The 21,485-nt window shown below is 37.6% G+C and overlaps 1 protein-coding gene across 1 annotated transcript in view; it reads right to left on the minus strand.

Moving 5' to 3' along the window:
* The window catches only part of LOC122808679 (inward rectifier potassium channel 2-like), a 284,410-nt gene that overhangs the window by 64,180 nt on the left and 198,745 nt on the right, over positions 1-21,485 (minus strand). The gene's annotated exons all lie outside the window — the stretch shown is intronic.

Here is a 21,485-nt window from a genome sequence, read left to right on the forward strand (position 1 = left end):
ACATAGGTGGCAGTACACTAAACACCGAAAGTGTGATAAGAGTCTTAGGGACACAGGTGGACAGTGGTCTCACCTTTGATAACCACATTGCCACAACAGTCAGGAAATCCTTCTATGTGGCACACCTCATCACTAAGGGCTTTTCATCCAGAAAAAAGGAGGTCATTGTCCCACTGTACTCATCCCTCATTAGACTCATTATAGAATACAACGCCCCATTTGGTATGTACCTCTCAAGACATCTGCAACAACTGGAAAGGCCACAGAAATACCTCAGTAAAAGAATCACAGGCCTAAAGCAGATGCCCTATGCTGACCATCTAAAAAAACTCCAGCTACAGTGTGTCACATATCGTCTACTCAGATGCGATCTCTGCTTAACATAGAAGGCCATGTCAAACCCAGAGCTGTTGGACATGGTACACTTGAAGAAATCCTAATCCCTCAGAGCCACACGCTCCTGGGATCTAAACCTTGTCATCACAATGAACAAAACATGCTGGAGGGATAGGTTCCTGACCCAGAGACTCCCCAGACTCTGGAATAACTGCCCATTCATGTCAAGCAGAGCGCCTCTTTCACTCACTTCAAAAGGAACCTTGACGATTGGATGGGAGATAGGAAATTCAACCTGGGGATCATGTCAGTCGCCCTGCTAGACAGGGGTCCAGGGAAGAAATAGCCAGGGAATTGTCATGGCTAGGCTTGTATAGGCCGTAGGGCCGATAGCCTAGTACCAACCTGTGAACCTATGAACCTATGGTATGCACTGATTTTTATAGATCATTTGCTGAGCATGAAGCATCCTTCTTGTTTTAATATCTAATCTATCCAACGTGTTTTGGGGTTAATCAATCACTCCAAACTGCTTCTCCCATATGAACATTATAATGTTCAATGTTCACATAAATGTTAGCCATGGGGGTATCCATGGCTACGCTTTTTTCTTGAATATACAATTGTTTTTGAAAGAGAAACACATTATTTTTAATACTAACTCAAGCAGTTCCCATAGTAGTTCTATATGAGTTTGTATGTATCTCTTCCCCTATTTAAAAAAGGCCTCAAAATATACTTTAAAACTAACTGGCTCTGCCCCTGCCTAAACCCTGACTAACCCAATCCAACAACTTGATCTTTCTCTACCTATCTGGCTATCAGCAAACCAGACATCCCATTCATCTGTTGTGTCATGTCATAACGTACAGTTTTGCCTGCTGAGTTTATCCTTTCTGTATACTGTAGTGTTTTCCTGCTGTGCTTTACATTTGTGAAAAGACCTATTTCATATTTTTTCTCACTCTGTTAACCTTTAGCATGCGCCAGTGTATTCCTACTGTGTTAGACCTTCTGAAATGTATCTAAATCCTTTGCTCTCTTGGAATATTATTGTACTATTATTATTATTATTATTATTGTTATTGTTATTATTATTATTATTATTGTTATTATTATTATTATTATTGTTATTATTGTTATTATTATTATTATTATTGTTATTGTTATTGTTATTATTATTGTTATTATTATTATTATTATTATTATTATTATTATTGTTATTGTTATTATTATTATTGTTATTATTATTATTGTTATTATTATTATTATTATTATTGTTATTATTATTATTATTGTTATTATTATTATTGTTATTATTATTATTATTATTATTATTATTATTGTGGAGCTTTTCTCCCCAGGGCTCTGCTGAAAATGGACATGTATCCAGTCGGACTATCCCGGTCAACAAATGTAAAATAAATAAATAAAAAATAAATGTAATCCATATAGTTATGGAGAAATTGAGTAGTAGAATGTATCCCTATATCGTGTGGTATTTTAGTAAATAAAGAATCCACATCCAGTGTTCCTAGAAGATGATCATTTAATACTTTTTCATTTGACCATTGAGAGAGTTGATGTAAGAAATCATTAGTATCCTTTATAATTGTGACTGCTTTATGTATGCCGATTTTAAGTTGATTATCCAAAAATGTTGATATTGCTTCAGTAACCCATCCTCAGGCAGAAATTATTGGTCACATTGGAGGTGCTTGAAGCGATTTATGAATCTTGGAAATACCATAGATAAATGGTGTTCTAGGCGAAGGAACAAGTAGATACTGCAGTCATTTATCATCAACACATTTCCCTATGGGTAATGCTTGAATAAAGTTTGTTATAGTCTTAATAATATGTTGATATTCATTTCATGATATCTGTCTATATTCATCAGTAGATAGCATTTGTATCGTAACAGTCACATCGTAGTTGGTGTTTAGCACCACAATGCCTCCACCTTTATCAGCTCCTTTTATTATTATTGATTCATTATTTTGTAATGATTTGTTTCATGTTGTTCAGGCATCAAATTATAAAAAGAGCTGTGAGCTTTATTTTCTTTATATAAATCATATATTTCTTTTTCTTTTTCTCTCTCAAAAGTCTGTATGATAGTGTTGTTATAAATAGATTCATAGATTAGTACTAGGCTAACTGCCCTTGTGAGCCATTTTAAGCCTAGCCAATTATCCCTTGTGAGACTCAAACCTTGTACCTTGTGTTTGTAAGGCAAACACCTTAACCATTAGGCCACCCTCCCAACCCATAGATATCAAAATTTTTGGATAATCAACTTACATAAAGCAGTCATGTTTCATGCTATTAATAAACATCCTGGAAAGTTCCACTGCATTCTTGGACTTAATTTTTATTTCAGGTCAGATCTGATGAGCAAAGATATTACACTGGGTGAGGAACATCAGTCCCCCATGTTTGTGAGTACAAGGTCTCACATGTTTTTACCTCTGGTAGGAAAGTAGACCAACTGTTCCAGGATGTTGGTATTAACAAAGTTTAGGAATCACTGAGCTTGTGCATTAGAGATAGTGTAGGATTCCCAGTCTATAGAGGGGTAGTTGAGATCTCCCATGAATATTGTATTGGAGTGAACAGTGAGGGATTCTAGTATATTGAGGTAGGTAGTATGGATTTCCTGAGACATGGAGATGGAACTATAAGTTGCAAGGATATGGTACAACACCCTGTATATGGTGAGTTGCACATGACCTTTTTAGACAGACACTGCTCAAAATGTGAATTACTGACTTCCTTTGTGTCTACATCTGACACCTAGAGGCGTCAGTAGGAGTTAACTGCAGATGCACCTGGAGGTGTCACTCGGATGTATGAGTTAATTAGAACATTTTTCTTTTTATTTTTTGACCATTTATCTTGTAGTCAAACTACAAATCTTAAGGGAGTAGGATTACTAGCTCTTTGGACTCCCCTTCAGCCTCCAATAACTGCAGCTTCATATTAATTATGCAATAAATTTACCAATTTTGTACATATGTTCTTTGCATCCCCAGTGGGTGGACAGTGTACATATAGTGAAGTGATTTTGGAAATAATGAACTGAAACTGTGTGATTGTAATGTTTTGCCTTTTGCTGTATTTTGTGTGCAGTTCCCAGACTGAGCCTGAAAATGTTCCATTTGGATCAGTGCTCTGTGCTGGTGAACAAATACATAAGTAAATAAATCATAAGCTGTCCCTTTATGTCAAGACCGACAATGTTAAATTTACTGACATTCAAGACATGCATGCATATCCATATACCATCTTGGAGAAATATGGCATCTTTTATTGAAGTAATTATGTTTTTCATTTAGCTCTCGAGACACTGGAAGAGTCTAAGAAGAATCTCCCAAGCCCCCACTTTCATCTCTCAAGCCCCTGCTAACACTACCAGGGGCACCAAAACCTGTCAGAAATTTGGGATGCATGGCTTAAAAAGGTCCTAGTGACCATTAGCCTAGTACACACCTATGAACCTATGAAGAACTTTGCTGCCACACAGAGCCCCATGAGAGCACCACTGGCAAATATCTTCAGGATGGCCAGGTAACATTTACCTTGAATTAGTATATTCTGTTCAAAATTTATTTCCAGGTTAAGCGCTTTCATCAAAGTAAAATTGACTTCATCAGAACAATATACAAACAGTCATGTGGATTTAAATATATTACAGTAACACAGGATAGGTTAAAATCCACCAGTCAAAAAAAATCCCTTGAATAAATTAATACCCTAAAAGGCATACACTATAAAAACTAAACAATCCAATAAAAACATTTCTATGAGAAAATTACATTTTAAAATCAAAGCCTTTCTGCTCTTTCTTTTAAAGCAGGCAAGATAGATATAAAATCATTTAATCCTGGACACAGATTAGCTGCCAAACGAAGCTGCCACATCAGTTCCCTTTTGTTTAAAGTGTTTTTCCAATTACCACCCCTGGGGTTTATTTCTATTATATCCAATATCCCAAACTTGAATCCAGAAAAACTGACACATATTTTACTATGCCTGAATAACGCATTGGTTTCTTTTTAATTCTTGATATCATATAAATGTTCATATATCCTGGACCTGAGAGCCCTCTCAGTTTTCCCAACATAAAACCCCGGGCAGGAATTACACTTAGCCAGATATACTATTTTACTAGTGTGACAATTACCCTTTTTAAAAAACACTGTGTCCTGGTTTATATTGTCAAGTTCCAAACTAACAACTGACAATATAAATCTACACTGTGTACAACAACCACAGGCTTTTGTAAATTCATTTGATTTTGCACTGCTGTTGTTCGTCTTACCCTCCAAGGTAAGTTTCAAGTTGCGACCCACTTTAGTACAAAAAAATCGTTTTTTCACCCACTGCTTGTAAAATATTGAGGTCACCCCTAAAAATATTCCAATTCTTGCAAAGGATGTTCCTTATGTCATTGTAGTGAACAATATAAACTCTGTTTGAAGAACTCTTTGTTTTAAGATTTTTTTTTTTTTAACACCCAACTTAGGAAAAAACACCAATCTCACTATCTCTTGTAAAAAAAAACTCCACAAAAAATACCCTCCACAAATTCCAATAATCTTCTCTCCAATTCTTAAGGTCACTGTCCACTAGAATGCTGTCCTCAAAGAAAATGAGATCTAGAAATTCTAATGGCTCCCTGCTGGGTACAATCTTTTATTTCTAGGTGAATGTGAATTTCAAAAAGGAGATAAGAATTACAAAAGTCTTTTCTACCATACACTTTAGAAACAACATATCCTTAATAATATAGTGGTATCCAAATGATGGATTTCTTTTCATTACATTCATAAGTAAATTTCAAATAATGAGTGGTAGACAGGCTTTTATTGATAGTTATCCAGGGAGTTTCAATTATCAAGGGAGGTGGAGGTTATTCAGAATCAGAAGCTAGCTACTGGTAATGGACCCCTTTGAGCAACCATTTAATGATGGTTTTTTATCCAAGCTGTTTTGTCAGGAGAAAAAAACTATGCAGTATCCCAGAATCAGATTAATATTTTTTATCAATGTATTGATGGTTTTAGGGTTTAGATTTTTGAAAAAATGTTGTTTGATCATTCTAGATTATTTGGCAATACTTCCAACAAATAAAGGCAGTTGCTATAGGGGCAGCTTGTGCCCCCGTATATGCAAATATGGTTTTATTAGGGTGGGAGAAGGAATTTATTTTTGAAAGCAAGTTTTACTTGGATATTTTGTTTTACAGTAGGTACCAGGATGATATTTTTATTTTATGGAAGGGTACCAAAGAAAGTATTGTTGGTTTTATTGAATATCTAAACAGTACCACTCATTATTTGAAATTTACTTATGAATGCAATGAGAAAGAAATCCATTATTTGGATACCACTATCATTAAGGATGTATGTTGTTTCAGATCTAAAGTGTATAGAAAGAAAACTTTTTGTAATTCTTATCTCCATTTTGAAAGTCACCACCCACTATACCAGAAAAAGATATTGTTAAGGGACAGGCGATTAGAATTTCTAGAATGACTTCTCATTTTGAGGACGTCATTAAAGAATTCAGTGACGTTAAGAATATGTTTTTGGAGAGAGATTATCCACTGGAATTTGTGGAGGGTATTTTACAAGAGATTTTGAGAGAGTGGGGTTCGAAATATCAACCTTTGTTAGGTAGAGGTCTTTCTAAAACAAAAAAATAATGAAAAAACAGAGAGTTCTTCTTACAATTTCTCCCAGGCATGTGTGGTGCAATATTGTTCACATTACAATGATATAAGGAACATCCTTTGCAAGAATTGGAATATTTTTAGGGGTGACCTCAATATTTTACAAGCAGTGGGTGAAAAACCTATTTTTTGTACAAAAGTGGGTCGCAACTTGAAACTTACCTTGGAGGGTAAGACGAACAACAGCAGTGCAAAATCAAATGAATTTACAAAAGCCTGTGGTTGTTGTACACAGTGTAGATTTATTTTGTCAGTTGTTAGTTTGAAACTTGACAGTATAAACCAGGACACAGTGTTTTTTAAAAAGGGTAATTGTCACACTAGTAAAATAGTATATCTGGCTAAGTGTAATTCCTGCCCGGGGTTTTATGTTGGGAAAACTGAGAGGGCTCTCAGGTCCAGGATATATGAACATTTATATGATATCAAGAATTAAAAAGAAACCGATGCCTTATTCAGGCATAGTAAAATATGTGTCAGTTTTTCTGGATTCAAGTTTGGGATATTGGATATAATAGAAATAAACCCCAGGGGTGGTAATTGGAAAAACACTTTAAACAAAAGGGAACTGATGTGGCAGCTTCATTTGGCAGCTAATCTGTGTCCAGGATTAAATGATTTTATATATCTTATCTTGCCTGCTTTAAAAGAAAGAGCAGAAAGGCTTTGATTTTAAAATGTAATTTTCTCATAGAAATGTTTTTATTGGATTGCTTAGTTTTTATAGTGTATGCCTTTTAGGGTATTAATTTATTCAAGGGATTTTTGTTTGACTGGTGGGATTTTAACCTATCCTGTGTTACTGTAATATATTTAAATCCACATGACTGTTTGTATATTGTTCTGATGAAGTCAATTTTACTTTGATGAAAGCACTTAACCTGGAAATAAATTTTGTGTCTACTAGTCCTGCTGGTGAATTTGTGGGTTTTCAGTTTCTTATTTTCACCAGTTCGCTACATTTTTTTGGTTTTAGTATATTCTGTTGCCTAGACAGTTTTTCATCCATTGGACTGCAGATGGATTGGTGTTCAGTACCTGTATCATGTATCCTGTCCATTTTGTTCCTAAGCACACTATTGTAAAAGCTTAGCAAGATTTAGGTAAGCAGTGTACACTGTCAACCCTTCAGTGGGGGCTGGGTTTGGCATAATGGTTAAGATCTTCACTTCATAGAAACAAGGTACAGTGTTTAATTCTGTCCTTGAGGTACTGGATAAGCTTAAAATGGCCCTTCAGGCAAGTTAGCTTTGCATTCACCTTTGAACTTATGAATCAGGTGCCACAGTTACCTCCTTAAAGATATTCATGAGATTCAAAAGGAAGGATCTTCCCATAATAAACCATTCTGTTTCATATTTAACAGAAGTAGGTCCCTGTGCCACTTTGGATAATCGCCTTTGTGATTACACCAATGATGTTTCATGGAAAACTTCTCAGGGTAAAGGGTTTGAAATGGTGTAGGTCTGAAATGGCCACTCCTTTCTACTTTCTGCATTGGCACCAATACAATGTATCAGTATAAATAGGAGATGTGCACACCTGCTAGCATTTTGTTTAACATGATTGACAGTAAGTTAGGTGTTCTTTGTTTCTGTCTGAAAAAGTACCAACTCTGTTGTCTAGTTACCTGAAATTTGAGATTTTAATCTTATTTGTGAGAGCAAATTGTCATTTCATTAGTTATATAAAAGTTTTCACTTGTTCCTATGGCACTCTGACATATGTCTTTGTTTAATGTGAAGTTTGCGGTAACCATTTAATATTCTAAGACCGCTATTTATTTATTTATTTAACATGTGTTGACCAGGAAAGTCCAACTAGGACAGATCCTATTTTCAGTGGATGCTAGGGGAGAAACGCTCCAGATGTATATCTTTGGAATGGGCCAATTATGAACCACAGAATAGCGAGACTAGATTAATAAAAATTCAGATTTATATACATCAAGTCCAAGATTGATCTTTCTCTTAGTATTTCTGTTTCTCGGAGGTATGGCGATCTTGGTGTTGGCATGTATAAGTTTGGGGCTATTGGGGACTTGTCCCCCCCACACACACACACAAACACACACACACTAGGTAATGCAGAGGGCTTGCCCTCCTGAAAAAATCAACTTTAAAGGCAGAACAGTGATGTTTGACATTCAATATTCTCCAGTATGTTTATACTTTTTTCATAATTTCTTGACTCAAGAGTTATGAGTCTCAGAATTTATGACAGAGAGCTTAGGGCTGTGCAATTGTTTTTCTGCAGCTTTCTTCATTATATTCCATGGATGGATTATCATTGTTGATCTCATGTTACATTCGCTATATTCTTCTTTCAGTTTTCTGTTTTAATTAAAGAATATATTATTATTGTGTTACCCCTTTCAGATAAAACTCAGGACATAGTTGGAGCTGGAGGATTAGATAATTTAAGTAAACAGTTTCTAATCTACATTTATTTTCACCACTAGGGTAATTACCTCTTTTCTGTTCTACAGTTAATTTGTTGTGTTGTTGTGTCTTTCGGCTTTTCCCGGTTAGGAGTCGCCACAGCGGAACTCCGGTCCGCTAATGATTGGCAGTTGATTTTTACGTGCTGTGTTGCCAGCCCTAACGCACAACCTTCAACGAAGGTACGCCCAATCACGCATGTCTCCACGCAGAAGACGCTCTAGCTGAGAGTCGAACCGGTCAGTGTCTTACTGTGAGGCGACAACGCTACCACAGCACCACCACCGCGGATAGTCTGTTCTACAGTTAATTAATTTTGTAAATTCACCACTATGTTTTCAATATATTTGTTAAGTTATGTTTTATTTAATATAGTATGCTGATTAGTACATCAAAACTAAGTATATGAGATTTGGAAGACACATATTGAAGGGTGACTATTTAATACAACTCACAGTGATTGAAAATGGAAACACATTTAAGGACAGGAGTATATGAGAAGAGCCAGCTATGAGTTTTTCTAATCATATCAACCAGTTGGTTAATGATAGTTATAGAACTATAAGTTGTATAAAAATATCTATAAAGTCTAGGAAATCAAAAATTATGAAATCATTGTTAGTTATATTAGACCCAAACATAAGTGTGCAACAACACCATATAAACTTTGTAAGAAAACATGCATGAGTAAATTGGAAAGAGGACAGCGGAAATATACCAAAGGAACCTATGCATGTGAAAATTTAAGTTACTTTGATGGACTTAAATATCTGAACCTATACAGTGTCTCATACAGGTATTTAGCAGGAGACTTTATTCAGGTATATATGGCATTTAGGGCAACTATCCCTGGTAATGTTTGGGATTATCAAAAAGTAGCATAGACTCATCAGATAACCTATGTAGAAGATTATATAGGAATGAGAAGTGTACTAATTGGTTATCTGAGAAAGAAACTGATACATGGAATAAACTGCCAAATTACGTGATTAAAGCAAGCACTGGTTTAGATTTTTTTAAGAACAACCTGGACACTTACTATGAGAATAACTGTTTTGGTGTATTGGCAAGTTAGATTGGCATTATTGCCTGTGCCTGAAATTTTTGTAAGTACGTATGTATAGGTATGTACTTCCATGTATTCATGAATACAGGAGTTTCTAATATATTTCTGTTTTATAGTATCCGGAGCATATTTATTTCATCACCAAGAAAACGTCTCATTCTTCTTAAGTATATAATTTACTCTATCAGACTTTCCTTTAGTAAAGTCTAGGATGTATTATGCGTTGTCTTTTGGCTTTTCCTGGTTAGGGGTCACCACAGCGGATCACCGGTCTGCAGATTGATTGGCAGTAGATTTTTACAGTTCCGAGTTACCAGCCTGACACCCAGCCTTCACGGAAGGCACACCCACATGCACATACACCTACCTGCATGTCTTTAAAGCTCACTCTGCCACAGGGAGGACATGAAGACTCTGCACAGAAGGAACCCCAGACGAGAATCAAACCAAAGAACCTTGTGTTGTGAGGCAACAACACTAACCGCTGCACCACCGCAACCTCATGCATTTATGATTACGTTTTATTTTACTCTTAGGTTTAAGACGGGAGTATAATGATGTGAGTTAAATCTTGAGGATATAACTATGGGAAGGAAGGCGAATGATCTCAACTTTGTAGCTACAATTTTTAAGATGCTGACACTTCTAGATGGAGTACATAATGGTTGTTCAAAACTGTCTTAACATAATGAATTAATATCTGGACATATCTGTTTGATGTTGTATGGTTTAACCAGTCAACTTTGGATAGTTCAACCCCACCATGATTGCATTTCATTGATTTTTATATATTTTAGTTAAGTCAGGAAATCATTATGCTCTGTAGATGACATAGACAGTGCTTGGTAAGATACTGTCATTTATTCAATACAACCAATATTTATTATTATGAATAATTCCTAGTCAGGTTTTTTTTTCTTGGCTTCTGTCTTTTATGTATTTTTCTACAAATACTGAAACTGCAGCACCATTTTTACTGGATGTGCAACTATAGAAAGTGATATACTTTGGAATCTGTGATATGTATTTTGGATCATTAAAACAAGTTTGGAAGTGGTGTAGATATTAGCAACCCCAAGCAGAGGGGAAGATTGTTGAACTTTACGCATTTAAAGCCACTTTCACTTCTCATCCTCTGTGTTTTCATTTTTTTTTTTTTTGAGGATGAAAAAAAGATACAACGAGGATAGAAAACTTCAGGTTCAGTACTGTACTCCATAGGGCGATAAATTAAGCCTATCAGGTACAAAGCCCACACCAGAGAGTTGGTTGTGATTTTCAGTTTAGGCTATCCAGCATTTTTGCCTCTGATACTTTTTCTCAGCAACTGACTGAATGCCAGCATTTTTGTCTTGATATTCACATGGTAGTTTTTTATATATTTAACATTTGTTAACAAGGTAGGGGATTGGCCTGAGGACCTTGTTCAGCCATGACCAGAGCCATTTAGGTAAGCATATAATAAAACAAAAATGGTCATACAGTAGTACATGTCATAGTAGAAATATCAGTAGAGATCATACTCATGAAGATATGTATGTATAACACAAGATTAAGTCAAAAAAGATCTTACAGTAGTACATGCCATAAAGAAAATAGCAATAAAGGTGGACCCCAGCAATGTACACAATATCACAGAAAAGTAACTGTTAACTTTACCACATGCAATACAAGAAACTGAGTGCAAAAACTAATTCACATGTGCATGCTATTATGTTATTCAATATATGCACAAACTCACTGTCATGTAATGCATGAGACAACCTTCAAAAATGAAACATTTTAGCTAACATTTCTAATTAACTTTCTAAATTTTCTAAATTTCTAAATTTGCCACTAAAGCCAAATATTCCATACAGCACTGTGTTACCCTCCAAACTGGTTAGAATTCACAAATTACCTGGACTTCCTCCAGCTCACTACAGCACATAGACTAATATTTAATCCAACAAAATGCCCAGCTCTAACCAACATCCTTCCCCCATACACCCTAAACAGAACTCTCAGATCTGAACACCAAAACACCCCAAACAGAACTCTCAGATCTAAACACCAAAACTTAATTACTGTCCACAAACCTAAACGTCCTGCTGGACAACTTCTCCTCTCCTTCTCCTTAGGTAAGAAATGGAACTCTTTCCCTTCCACACTAAGGACAATGTCAAATACAAACAACTTCAAAACACAGCTTTACACCTACCTCTCCAAATGGAATATGTAACTGCATTCTCCCTACCTAGGACTCTTTAACAAAAGACCCTGGGAGGGAATCCTCCTGAGTTCCTAACCACCTTATAGCTGGCTATTACCTTCTATAGCTAATTCTCATATGATCTCTCACACTCTGAAAATATTGTAAATAGCTTTTGACTTTGACTTTAACTGTGTGAATTTATTAAAATGTATCTGCACGATATTTTTCCACTATGGGCAATATTGCTCACGCTTTCTATTATTTGATATGTATTTGTAGTTGTACCTTATTTTCATTGGACTGCTATCTTTACTGTAATCTGTTTCATGGAGCTTTTCTCCCTGGGCCTCCACTGAAAACGGGCTCTCTGAGTCCAGTGAACTTCCCCGGTAATCAAACTGGAAATAAATAAATAAATAAATAATAAAATAAATAACTGATGAGTCAAGTACAATAAATTGGTAGTGGATAATGTGTCAAAGAGTCAGCCAGAGGCAGTAACCCGAGTCTTTCAAGAAGCTGCACTTGGATTCATTCAGAAGGTGTAGCATTTAACTTTATGTTCTTGAAGATTGATTAATTGCTTTGATTGCTAATTATATGCAGCAAGGGGTTCAGTGAAGTTGGTGCAATTCTAGAGAAGTCCTTTTCACAAGCTGTTAGAAAAAAAATCGTCCTCATAAGTCGAAATGATTTGTAGTTTCTGAGAGAATAGGGGGGGGGGTTCAAACCTTTAGTCAATTTATTACTGGGGTCAGTAGTTTTCATTTAGCAATTTGAAAGTTACTGTGTTGAGGATTGTATCTGTCACTATACCTGGCAGCTATTTATTCATATATTTATTTTATTTACATTTGGCATGCTGAATTGTAAAACAGTGTTCTTGATTACTTTTGAATAAGTGAATAAACCTAAGTATTTTGCTTTTAATGGTTTGTTTAATACTACATGACATGCTTACTGGGATGATGATGTAGCCCCATGCCCACTTTACCAATCCTACAGATTACGTTATGTTACTAAAAACTCTTTCCCTAACAGTATCATTACACAAGAGAAAAGGACACAGAACACACGCACACCAAACATGCAAAAGAGTAAATCTATGCTTTTACCTAACCCTTAGCCTAACCATAACCATAACTCACGAACACTCGCACATGCACACTAACCACTGTAACTTTCTCTGCCATTCATTTTCCTGCAGACTCCTACTTAGCAACACTTTAAAATGAGCATGCACTCAGTGTACATTTGTTACTTTCTGCTTTCAAAGTTTTTCACTCCCAAAAATCTTTTCAGTCAAATGTGCTTTCAATATTTTGAGCTGTAATTGCTAATTTAATTAAAAATATTGCAAATAAGTGTGGGGAGTATACGGAGTGAAGTATAAGCGGGGTTGTGAACATCTGTGGGGTCCTAAAAGCTAAAAGGCTGAACGTGTATTTATCGTTGTAGTGTTCTAGGTTTGGGGGACATAGAAAAGATTTCACAGCCTGCTCAGACTGTAAAGCATTGGAGGAATAGGGAGAGAGAGATTCAGATGTTAGAATGGGGGAAAATACCCCATCTACATGCCTGGCTAACAAATACATTATACAAAATGCACGTTTTCTGGGAAATGCATATTTTGTGGCACTTCAGACTGCTGCCTACCTCTCAGCACTGATTTGATTTAAACAAAGCTCCTTTTCCTTACGTTGACATGCTAGGACCCATCCTGAGGAACAGTTAGAAATGTGTTACTCTCAGGCCACACATTTTACTGTAGTAATATGTCATTTCTGTTCTCAGTTGACATTTGCAGTTATAAATCTCTGCTCTTCTCTTGAAAAATGTTTTTTTGAATCTTCATTTTATAACCATCAGCTGCATATGAAGCAACGAATCTGGTTGTACCAGCAATCATTAAAAGGTGATGACATGACATTTCACAAGTTGCCTGCTTTGAGTCAGCCGCATTTCTGGAACTGTGAACAACAGATTTTAAGATGTTATTTATTTATTTATGGCTTTACTGTTTGATAAATTTGGGGATATATTCATTAAGGTTTACAAAGAATAGCATTTTATGTTTCCTTTAAAACTGCTGGTACTTCCCCTGTAAATGCGAATCTATATCATTTGATGGAAACACGAATTCAGCGAATACCTATTCATCGACCTCTATTCAGTGAATGTCCTTTTACTGAACACACAAATCAGCAAACTTTTTTTCCCAGGGCACTGAGTTAGTTGGCCAACATGTAAAAATTTGCCTTTACCCCACTGTAATGTGATCTCAGAGTTAGTATATATAATTAGGGAGGTGTGGGGGCATAGCCTTCCACTTTGGTGGGTTTGTTATACTGTGGTGTGCATCGCTCGGTATTTTGGCCTACTAAATTAGTGCCCTGGGAAAACATTAGCTCATTTGATCATTGATAAAAGGGTAGTTCACTGAATAGCAGTGGATGAATAGGTATTCACTGAATTGGTAATAATACAATAAACAAGTGCCAGGAAACGTTGTAACTCGGTCCAAGCAGTTTATTCCACAAACTTTTAAAATCACATAAAATGTTGAAGCAAACGATAACTTGTATTAACGCTCTTACAACAACAGTTCAGTATGCGTTTTCGTCCTTGTACGTAGGACTTCATCAGACAAGTCACATTAATTAATTAAGACCTTTAAATAGTGAATCAAATCAATTTACTTATATAAATTATCCATAGACTGATGTATTGAATGAATTGATGTACTATGATAGGTTGGTTTGAAACAACAATAATGAAAGGTCTATGGATAATTTATATAAGTAAATTGATTTGATTCACTATTTAAAGGTCTTAATTAATTAATGTGACTTGTCTGATAAAGTCCTATGTACAAGGACGAAAACGCATACTGAACTGTTGTTGTAAGAGCGTTAATACAAGTTATTGTTTGCTTCAACATTTTATGTGATTTTAAAAGTTTGTGGAATAAACTGCTTGGACCGAGTTACAACGTTTCCTGGCACTTGTTTATTGTATTATTGGTTTTTGAAGTGCTGGTACCTTTTTCCTGATTCACTGAATTGGTGTTTCGATGAAGTGATATAGACCCGTAAATGCCTCTGTGTTTAGGGACTTCTGAAAAGTAAACCCTCAGCTACTTGATGACCTAAATAAATTCATATGTAAAATCCTCATTCTTCTACAGATTCCAAAGCTAAATTGTTTGCTTATGTCTCTAAAGTATATCCCCCACCTAAATAGCTGTATTGATAAGGTATTCATATATAATGAAATGAAGTGCAAACTTCTCCCCCCCTCCCCCCCAAAAGGAGAGATATCTATACCAAACGATTGCAGCCCCCCAAACATCTCTAACGCCCAAGTGAGAACTGCTCTCTCCAAAGCAAAAAACACAGCATCCATGGGACCTGATGGTGTCCCTGGCTGTGTGCTCCACGAACTCAACGAGGAATTAAACCCACAGCTAGTACAGCTGTTCAATCATAGTCTCACCTCTGGATGCACTCCAGTGAGTGGCGACTGCAACTGTGGTCCCACTTCACAAAGGCGGTGCCTCCACCGACCCTGGAAATTACCGGCCCATTAGCTTGACAAGCCTTATCTGCAAAGCCATGGAGAGGATCATAATGGACCTCATAAATAAAGACATAGGGAATTTGCAGACTTTGGATCCAACCCAGTTTGGCTTTGTCAAAGGCAGATCATGCCTTTTAAACTTGGTTGACTTTTTCGAAACAGTCACCAAAGCCATTGACGAGGGAAAGGCAGTTCATACAGCCTACCTCGATCTGGCTAAGGCCTTCGATACAATACCCCACTCGGGTATCATTGAAAAACTCATCAGCTTAAATGTTAACCCATACATCACAAGATGGGTTGCAAACTGGCTGAGTGACAGAACCCACAGGGTCAGAGTTGCTGGCGCCATGTCAGACTCAAAGCCTGTCACAAGTGGTGTCCCACAGGGCTCAGTCCTGGGCCCACTCTTGTTTGGCATCTACTTTTCCAAGTACAAGCAAACACAGGAGGGTTATGAGCTGACAAAGTTTGCAGATGACTGCAAACTGGGCCATAGTCAAAAGCACATCTGACACAGATATCCTTCAGAAGGGCCTCACAGAAACGGATAACTGGTGCCAGAGCCATGGCCTAAAGTTAAATGCCAAAAAATGCATAGTCATACCCTTCGGGAAAACAAGGTTACCCCTAGCTACCATATAGGTGGCAATCCACTGAGCACAGAAGAAGTTATCAGGGACCTGGGGACCCAGGTTGACAGTAGCCTATCATTCGACACCCATGTAGCTAAAGTAGTTAGGAAGACCTTCTACATTGCCCACCTTATCATGAAGGGATTCACATCTAGATCAAGGGAGGTCATAGTCTCCCTATACTCATCACTCATCAGACCAATGATTGAGTACAATGCCCCATTCGGAATGTATCTGACCCGACACTTGCAGCAGCTGGAGAGGCCACAAAAGTTCCTCACCAAAAGGATAAAGGGTCTCAAAAATCTGTCCTATGCTGCCCGACTGAAAGAACTCCAGCTCTATTCAGTCGCCACCGCTTGCTCAGAGGTGACCTTTGCCTGACATACAAGGCCATGTCAAACCCAGATTTGATGAATATGCTTCACCTCAAAATATCTAGATCAGTCAGAGCCACAAGGGCGGGAGACTTAAACCTCGACACGGCTATTAATAGGACGTGCTGGAGGGATAGATTCATCACCCAAAGACTCCCTATGCTGTGGAACAAAATCCCGGTATATGTGAGGCAGAGCACCTCGCTGGCCTTGTTCAAGAGAAATCTTGACCAATGGATGGGAGATCGCAGATATACCCCTGGGATTACCTCAGTGTCACTGCTCGACAGAGGCACAGCAAAATAATGGGTATAGTTCCCCATACTAAAGGGGTGGTGTAAGCCACAAAACTATGGGCTAGGCTTGTAAATGCCCTCGGGCAGATAGCCTAGTATGAACCTATGAACCTATGAACCTATGAGAGCTTTAAAAGAAACCTCTGAGGTAGAATGTCCACATAAAGGAACTATATAAAAGAAAAAAAGTATATTTTACTTAAATATGACTACTCCCTTTTTTAAGTTTACTTTTTTTTTATCACAACACCCATATACATTATTTAAATGTGGTAACTGGAATTGATTCTAGTGGGCAAAGGTTAACTAGTAACATTTGTAGGAAGCCCACTTATTCTAACACTTTATTGCATTACTCTTATTGCCACCCTTAACACCAGAAAAATGGTAGTAAAAGGGGTGGTTGTGAGGTTGGCCGGAATGCTTTCAGAAGAAAAATAATTTGGAGTTGAAATCCTCAAGTTAAAACAAATGTTTATGTCAAGGGGTTATTCAGAAACACTAGTTCAAGACATCATTAGGGGAGTCAGCGCAAAAAGAAAAGAGTGATTCTATGTACCGTTGTGAAGGTACAACTCCCACCCTTTAAGGTTGGGTAAGAAGGAAACAATGGTGAAAGATTTCTCTAAATCATTTGTTACTACTTATACTGGTGCCCATTCAGACATCGTTTGGATTTTAAAGAAAAATTGGAGTTTTTCTTCTTGCTTTAACAAGCTTACAGATATTTTAGAGGAAGTTCCTGTTATTGTTTTTCAAAAAGGGAGGTCTTTTAAAGATCTTTTTGATAAAGTAGATAGAGCTATTTTAAACATTAGTAAAAAGAGGGAAGGGACCTATAAATGTGTTTTTTGCCCCCAATGTAAACACATATTTGAAAATAGTAAGGTGGCCATTAATAAGGATACAATATTTGTTAAGGAACATTATACATGTAATTCCATGAGGGTGATTTATGTAGCTGTATGCCAGCATTGCATGGGATTTTATATAGGAAAAACAAAAAGACGTTTTAGGGATCGAATTTATGAACATTTTTTGGATAATAAAAATAAAAATACCTCACTATATAAACATATTTTACAGTTTCAGGATCATCAATTTAAGTTTTTTGTTATAGATAATATAATAGAACCTTGTAGAACCAAGACACTCTCCTCCAAAAAAAGGAAGCCAATCTGATAGTCCCCTGCTATAAACAAACTCTACAACAGAAGGAAGAAACTGATGCGGAATAAGGTGAAGTCCCAAGAGTGGAAAAACTCCCTTATCAGCCTCAACAAAAAGTTGAGATCCCTCATCAAATCCTCTAAAGCTAGCTATGAAAACAGAATTGCAGCAGATAGTAAAGACAACAACAAGGCCTTCTATAGTTATGTAAAGAATCTCCATGGCAATAGCCAGATTTGCTCTGAGCTACTGCACAAAGGTACCTCCTATACCGAGTCAACAGATGTTGCCAGTATACTGACCAACACATTCAGTGCCAACTTTACCCCCTCCCCAAAGGAACAATCACAATACCAGTAGATTGCCAGGCACCCAGTATTACTGCTGCACAGGTTAAAACAGCACTGTCCAGAAGAAAACAGCTTCTATGGGACCTGACAGTATCCTTGGCTGTGTTCTATATGAACTACAGAGTGAACTGGCACCTCACCTGTGTGCCCTGTTCAATCACAGCCTCACCTCAGGCTTTGTCCCCACAGAATGGCACACTGCTACAGTCATCCCTTTCCACAAAGGAGGAGCAACTACAAACCCTGGGAACTATCGCCCCATTAGCCTGACGAGTCTGATATGCAAAGCTATGGAATGCATCATCATGGACCTAATAAACAAGGATATAGGGAATTTCCAAACTCCAGATCCCACACAGTTTGGTTTTGTGAAAGGTAGATCATGCCTGCTCAACCTGGTCGACTTCTTTGAGTCAGTCACCACAGCTGTGGATGAGGGCTAGGTGGTTCATACAGCCTACCTTGATCTGGCCAAGGTCTTTGATACCATTCCCCACTCAGGAATCATAGAAAAACTCACTAAGCTAGGCATCAACCCCTATATCACTAGGTGGGTTGCAATCTGGCTCACAGACAGAACCCACAGTGTGAAAGTACCTGACTCCAAGTCAGCCTGCTGACTAGTCATGAGTGGAGTCCCACAGGGTTCGGTCCTGGGTCCTCTTTTGTTTGGTATCTACTTCTCTGAAGTCCAGGCCAACATGAAGGGACTCTGGCTGACAAAGTTCACAGATGATTGCAAGTTGGGAGCCATTATTAACTCCCCAAGTGATGTTGACATCCTACAGAAAGGCCTCACTGATAGCAAAGACTGGTGTCAGAACCATGGCCTTAAGCTCCTTTGGGAAAAACTCAGTTCCACATCTATGGTAGTCCACTGAACACAGAAAGCGTTATAAGAGATCTGGGAACACAGGTTGACAGCAACCTCTCTTTTGACCACCGCATTGCCACTGTGGTCAGAAAATCCTTCTATGTGGCACATCTCATTACTAACGGTTTTGCATCCAGGAAGAAAGAGGTCATTGTCTCCTTCTACTCTTCCCTCATTAGGCCAATCATCGAGTACAATGCCCCATTTAGCATGTACCTTACTAGACAACTGCAACAACTGGAGAGGCTGCAAAAGTACCTCACAAAGATTATCCTCAGCCTTAAATGGTTGTCCTATATGGACAAACTCAAAAGACTCCAACTATTCTCTGTCTCATATCGTCTACTTACAGGCAATCTCTGCTTGACTTACAAAGCCATTTCTGATCCAGCTCTGTTAGAAATGCTACATCTAAAAAAATCCCAATCCCTCCACACCACACGCTCCAGAGACCTCAACCTCATTACCACAATCAAAAGAACATTCTGGAGGGACAGGTTCATAACCCAGAGATTGCCCATGGTATGGAATAGACTTCCCATACATGTCAAACAGAGCACCTCACTGGCCCTCTTCAAGAGAAATCTTGATGAGTGGATGGGAAATAGAAAATTCACCCCGGAGATCACTCCAGTGGCTCTACTCGATAGAGGCACTGGGAACTGACATCAAGTGGCACGATGCCAGGATAATCCTATGGGCTAGACTTGTAAAGGCCCCAGGGCCAGTAGTCTAGTACACACCTATGAAGCTATATGATTCACAAGAATAGAAGAGGAGGGCCCTGGTAGGATTTGATAGAAGCTTGTGAACTGTGATGGCAATTAAAGTTAAATGCCACAATCTTTCCAGGTTTGAAAGATCATGTATCTATAGGCAGTATTTTAAGATTATGGTCCCACATTGTTTGAATATAAAATTCTAGGTGTGCACGTATATTTAGGAAGATTAATGAGGAGGCGATTATTTTATTTGTCTTATTTTAATTTATAATTGTTTGTTTTATGGGACTGGTTTTAATATGTCATGTAATTACTTGGAAAAGATATATGAATTGGTTGTGGACACGTGTTTTTCGATTCTGAGGAAGTCTAATATAATCAGATGAAAGCGCTCAGTCGAATAAATATTTATAGTGTTTCCACGACGGCTGCTGTACTGCTTTTCGGTGTTGTGCTTTATAAGTATCATGCTGGTTACTAGTTTGTATAAAGAAAACAGAATGGTTCTTAAAAGTCTCAGTCTACCAAGTTTATGAGCTAGGCATAATGGTTAAGGTGTTTGCCTTACAGCCACAAGGTGCAAGGTTTGATTTTCACATGGGGTAATTGGCTAGGCTTAAAATGGTCCACAAGGGCAGTTAGCCTAGTACTAAACTATGAACAAACTAGTTAGGAGCTTAATGGAATCATTAAGAAGTTGAATGTGAACCTGAAATAGCAGACAGTGAAACCAAAAATTACACATCTTTTTGTTTAACTATGTTAGGAGAATAGGAACAAGCACACAGCAATGTTTGGATGTAGTCCACAATAATACTTCCTACATTGACCCGTAGGAAACAGTTAATATGCTAACTGACAAATTTAGTGAAAATTGTACTGTACCCACAGTTATAGCAATCCCAGATTCCTCAGTCTCAGTCACCCCTTTAATTATTATGGAACGAGTTATCTCAGCCCTCTCAAAATGTTAAGTACTAAATATAATCTAAGCCTGTCCACTGCTACATTCCCGAAGCCTAGAAAACAGCCATTGTAGTGCTGTTACACAAGAATGGCCAAACCATGGACCCTAGTAATTTTAGGCCCATTAGTTTCACTAGCCTCACATGTGAAAGTCTACTGCCAAACATTAGCAGACCGGAGTTCCGCTGTGGTGACCCCTAACCGGGAAAAGCCGAAAGAAACAAAAGTTTCACTAGCCTCATATGCACAGCTGTCGAGCATATTAATTTAAACCCCTTTAATCCAGTCATTGAAAATGTCTTAACCAGGAACCCTCAAAGGCAGGTGCTGTCTCTTTAACTCCTCAAATTCTTTAAAAATGTTACCAAAGTAGTGGTGGTCACCAAAGTAGTAGATAGTGACTATGCAGTATGTACTGCTTATCTGGACATGCCCAAGGCCTTTGGCACAATTCTCCATGTAGGCATTTCTGACACACTTGTAAATCTGAATCTAAGTCCATATGTCATGTGGTAGATACCTAACTGATTGTTGCCATATCTGAAAGAAAAAAAAATACAACTGGTACACTACAAGGCTCAGTACTAAACTCGTTCCTATTTTGCATCTACTTCTCAGATATTCAGGCTGACAGTTCTGGCTTATGGTTACCTAAGTATGCAGAATGAATGTAAACTGGAACGGGGTGTTGGTATTTGACTTCTCACTGACTCACAAATGCTTAAACACTGGTTATACCACA

This window comes from Protopterus annectens, chromosome 1.part1 (assembly GCF_019279795.1).
Source record: "Protopterus annectens isolate FY-2018-M chromosome 1.part1, PAN1.0, whole genome shotgun sequence".
Classification (NCBI taxonomy): domain Eukaryota; kingdom Metazoa; phylum Chordata; order Ceratodontiformes; family Protopteridae; genus Protopterus; species Protopterus annectens.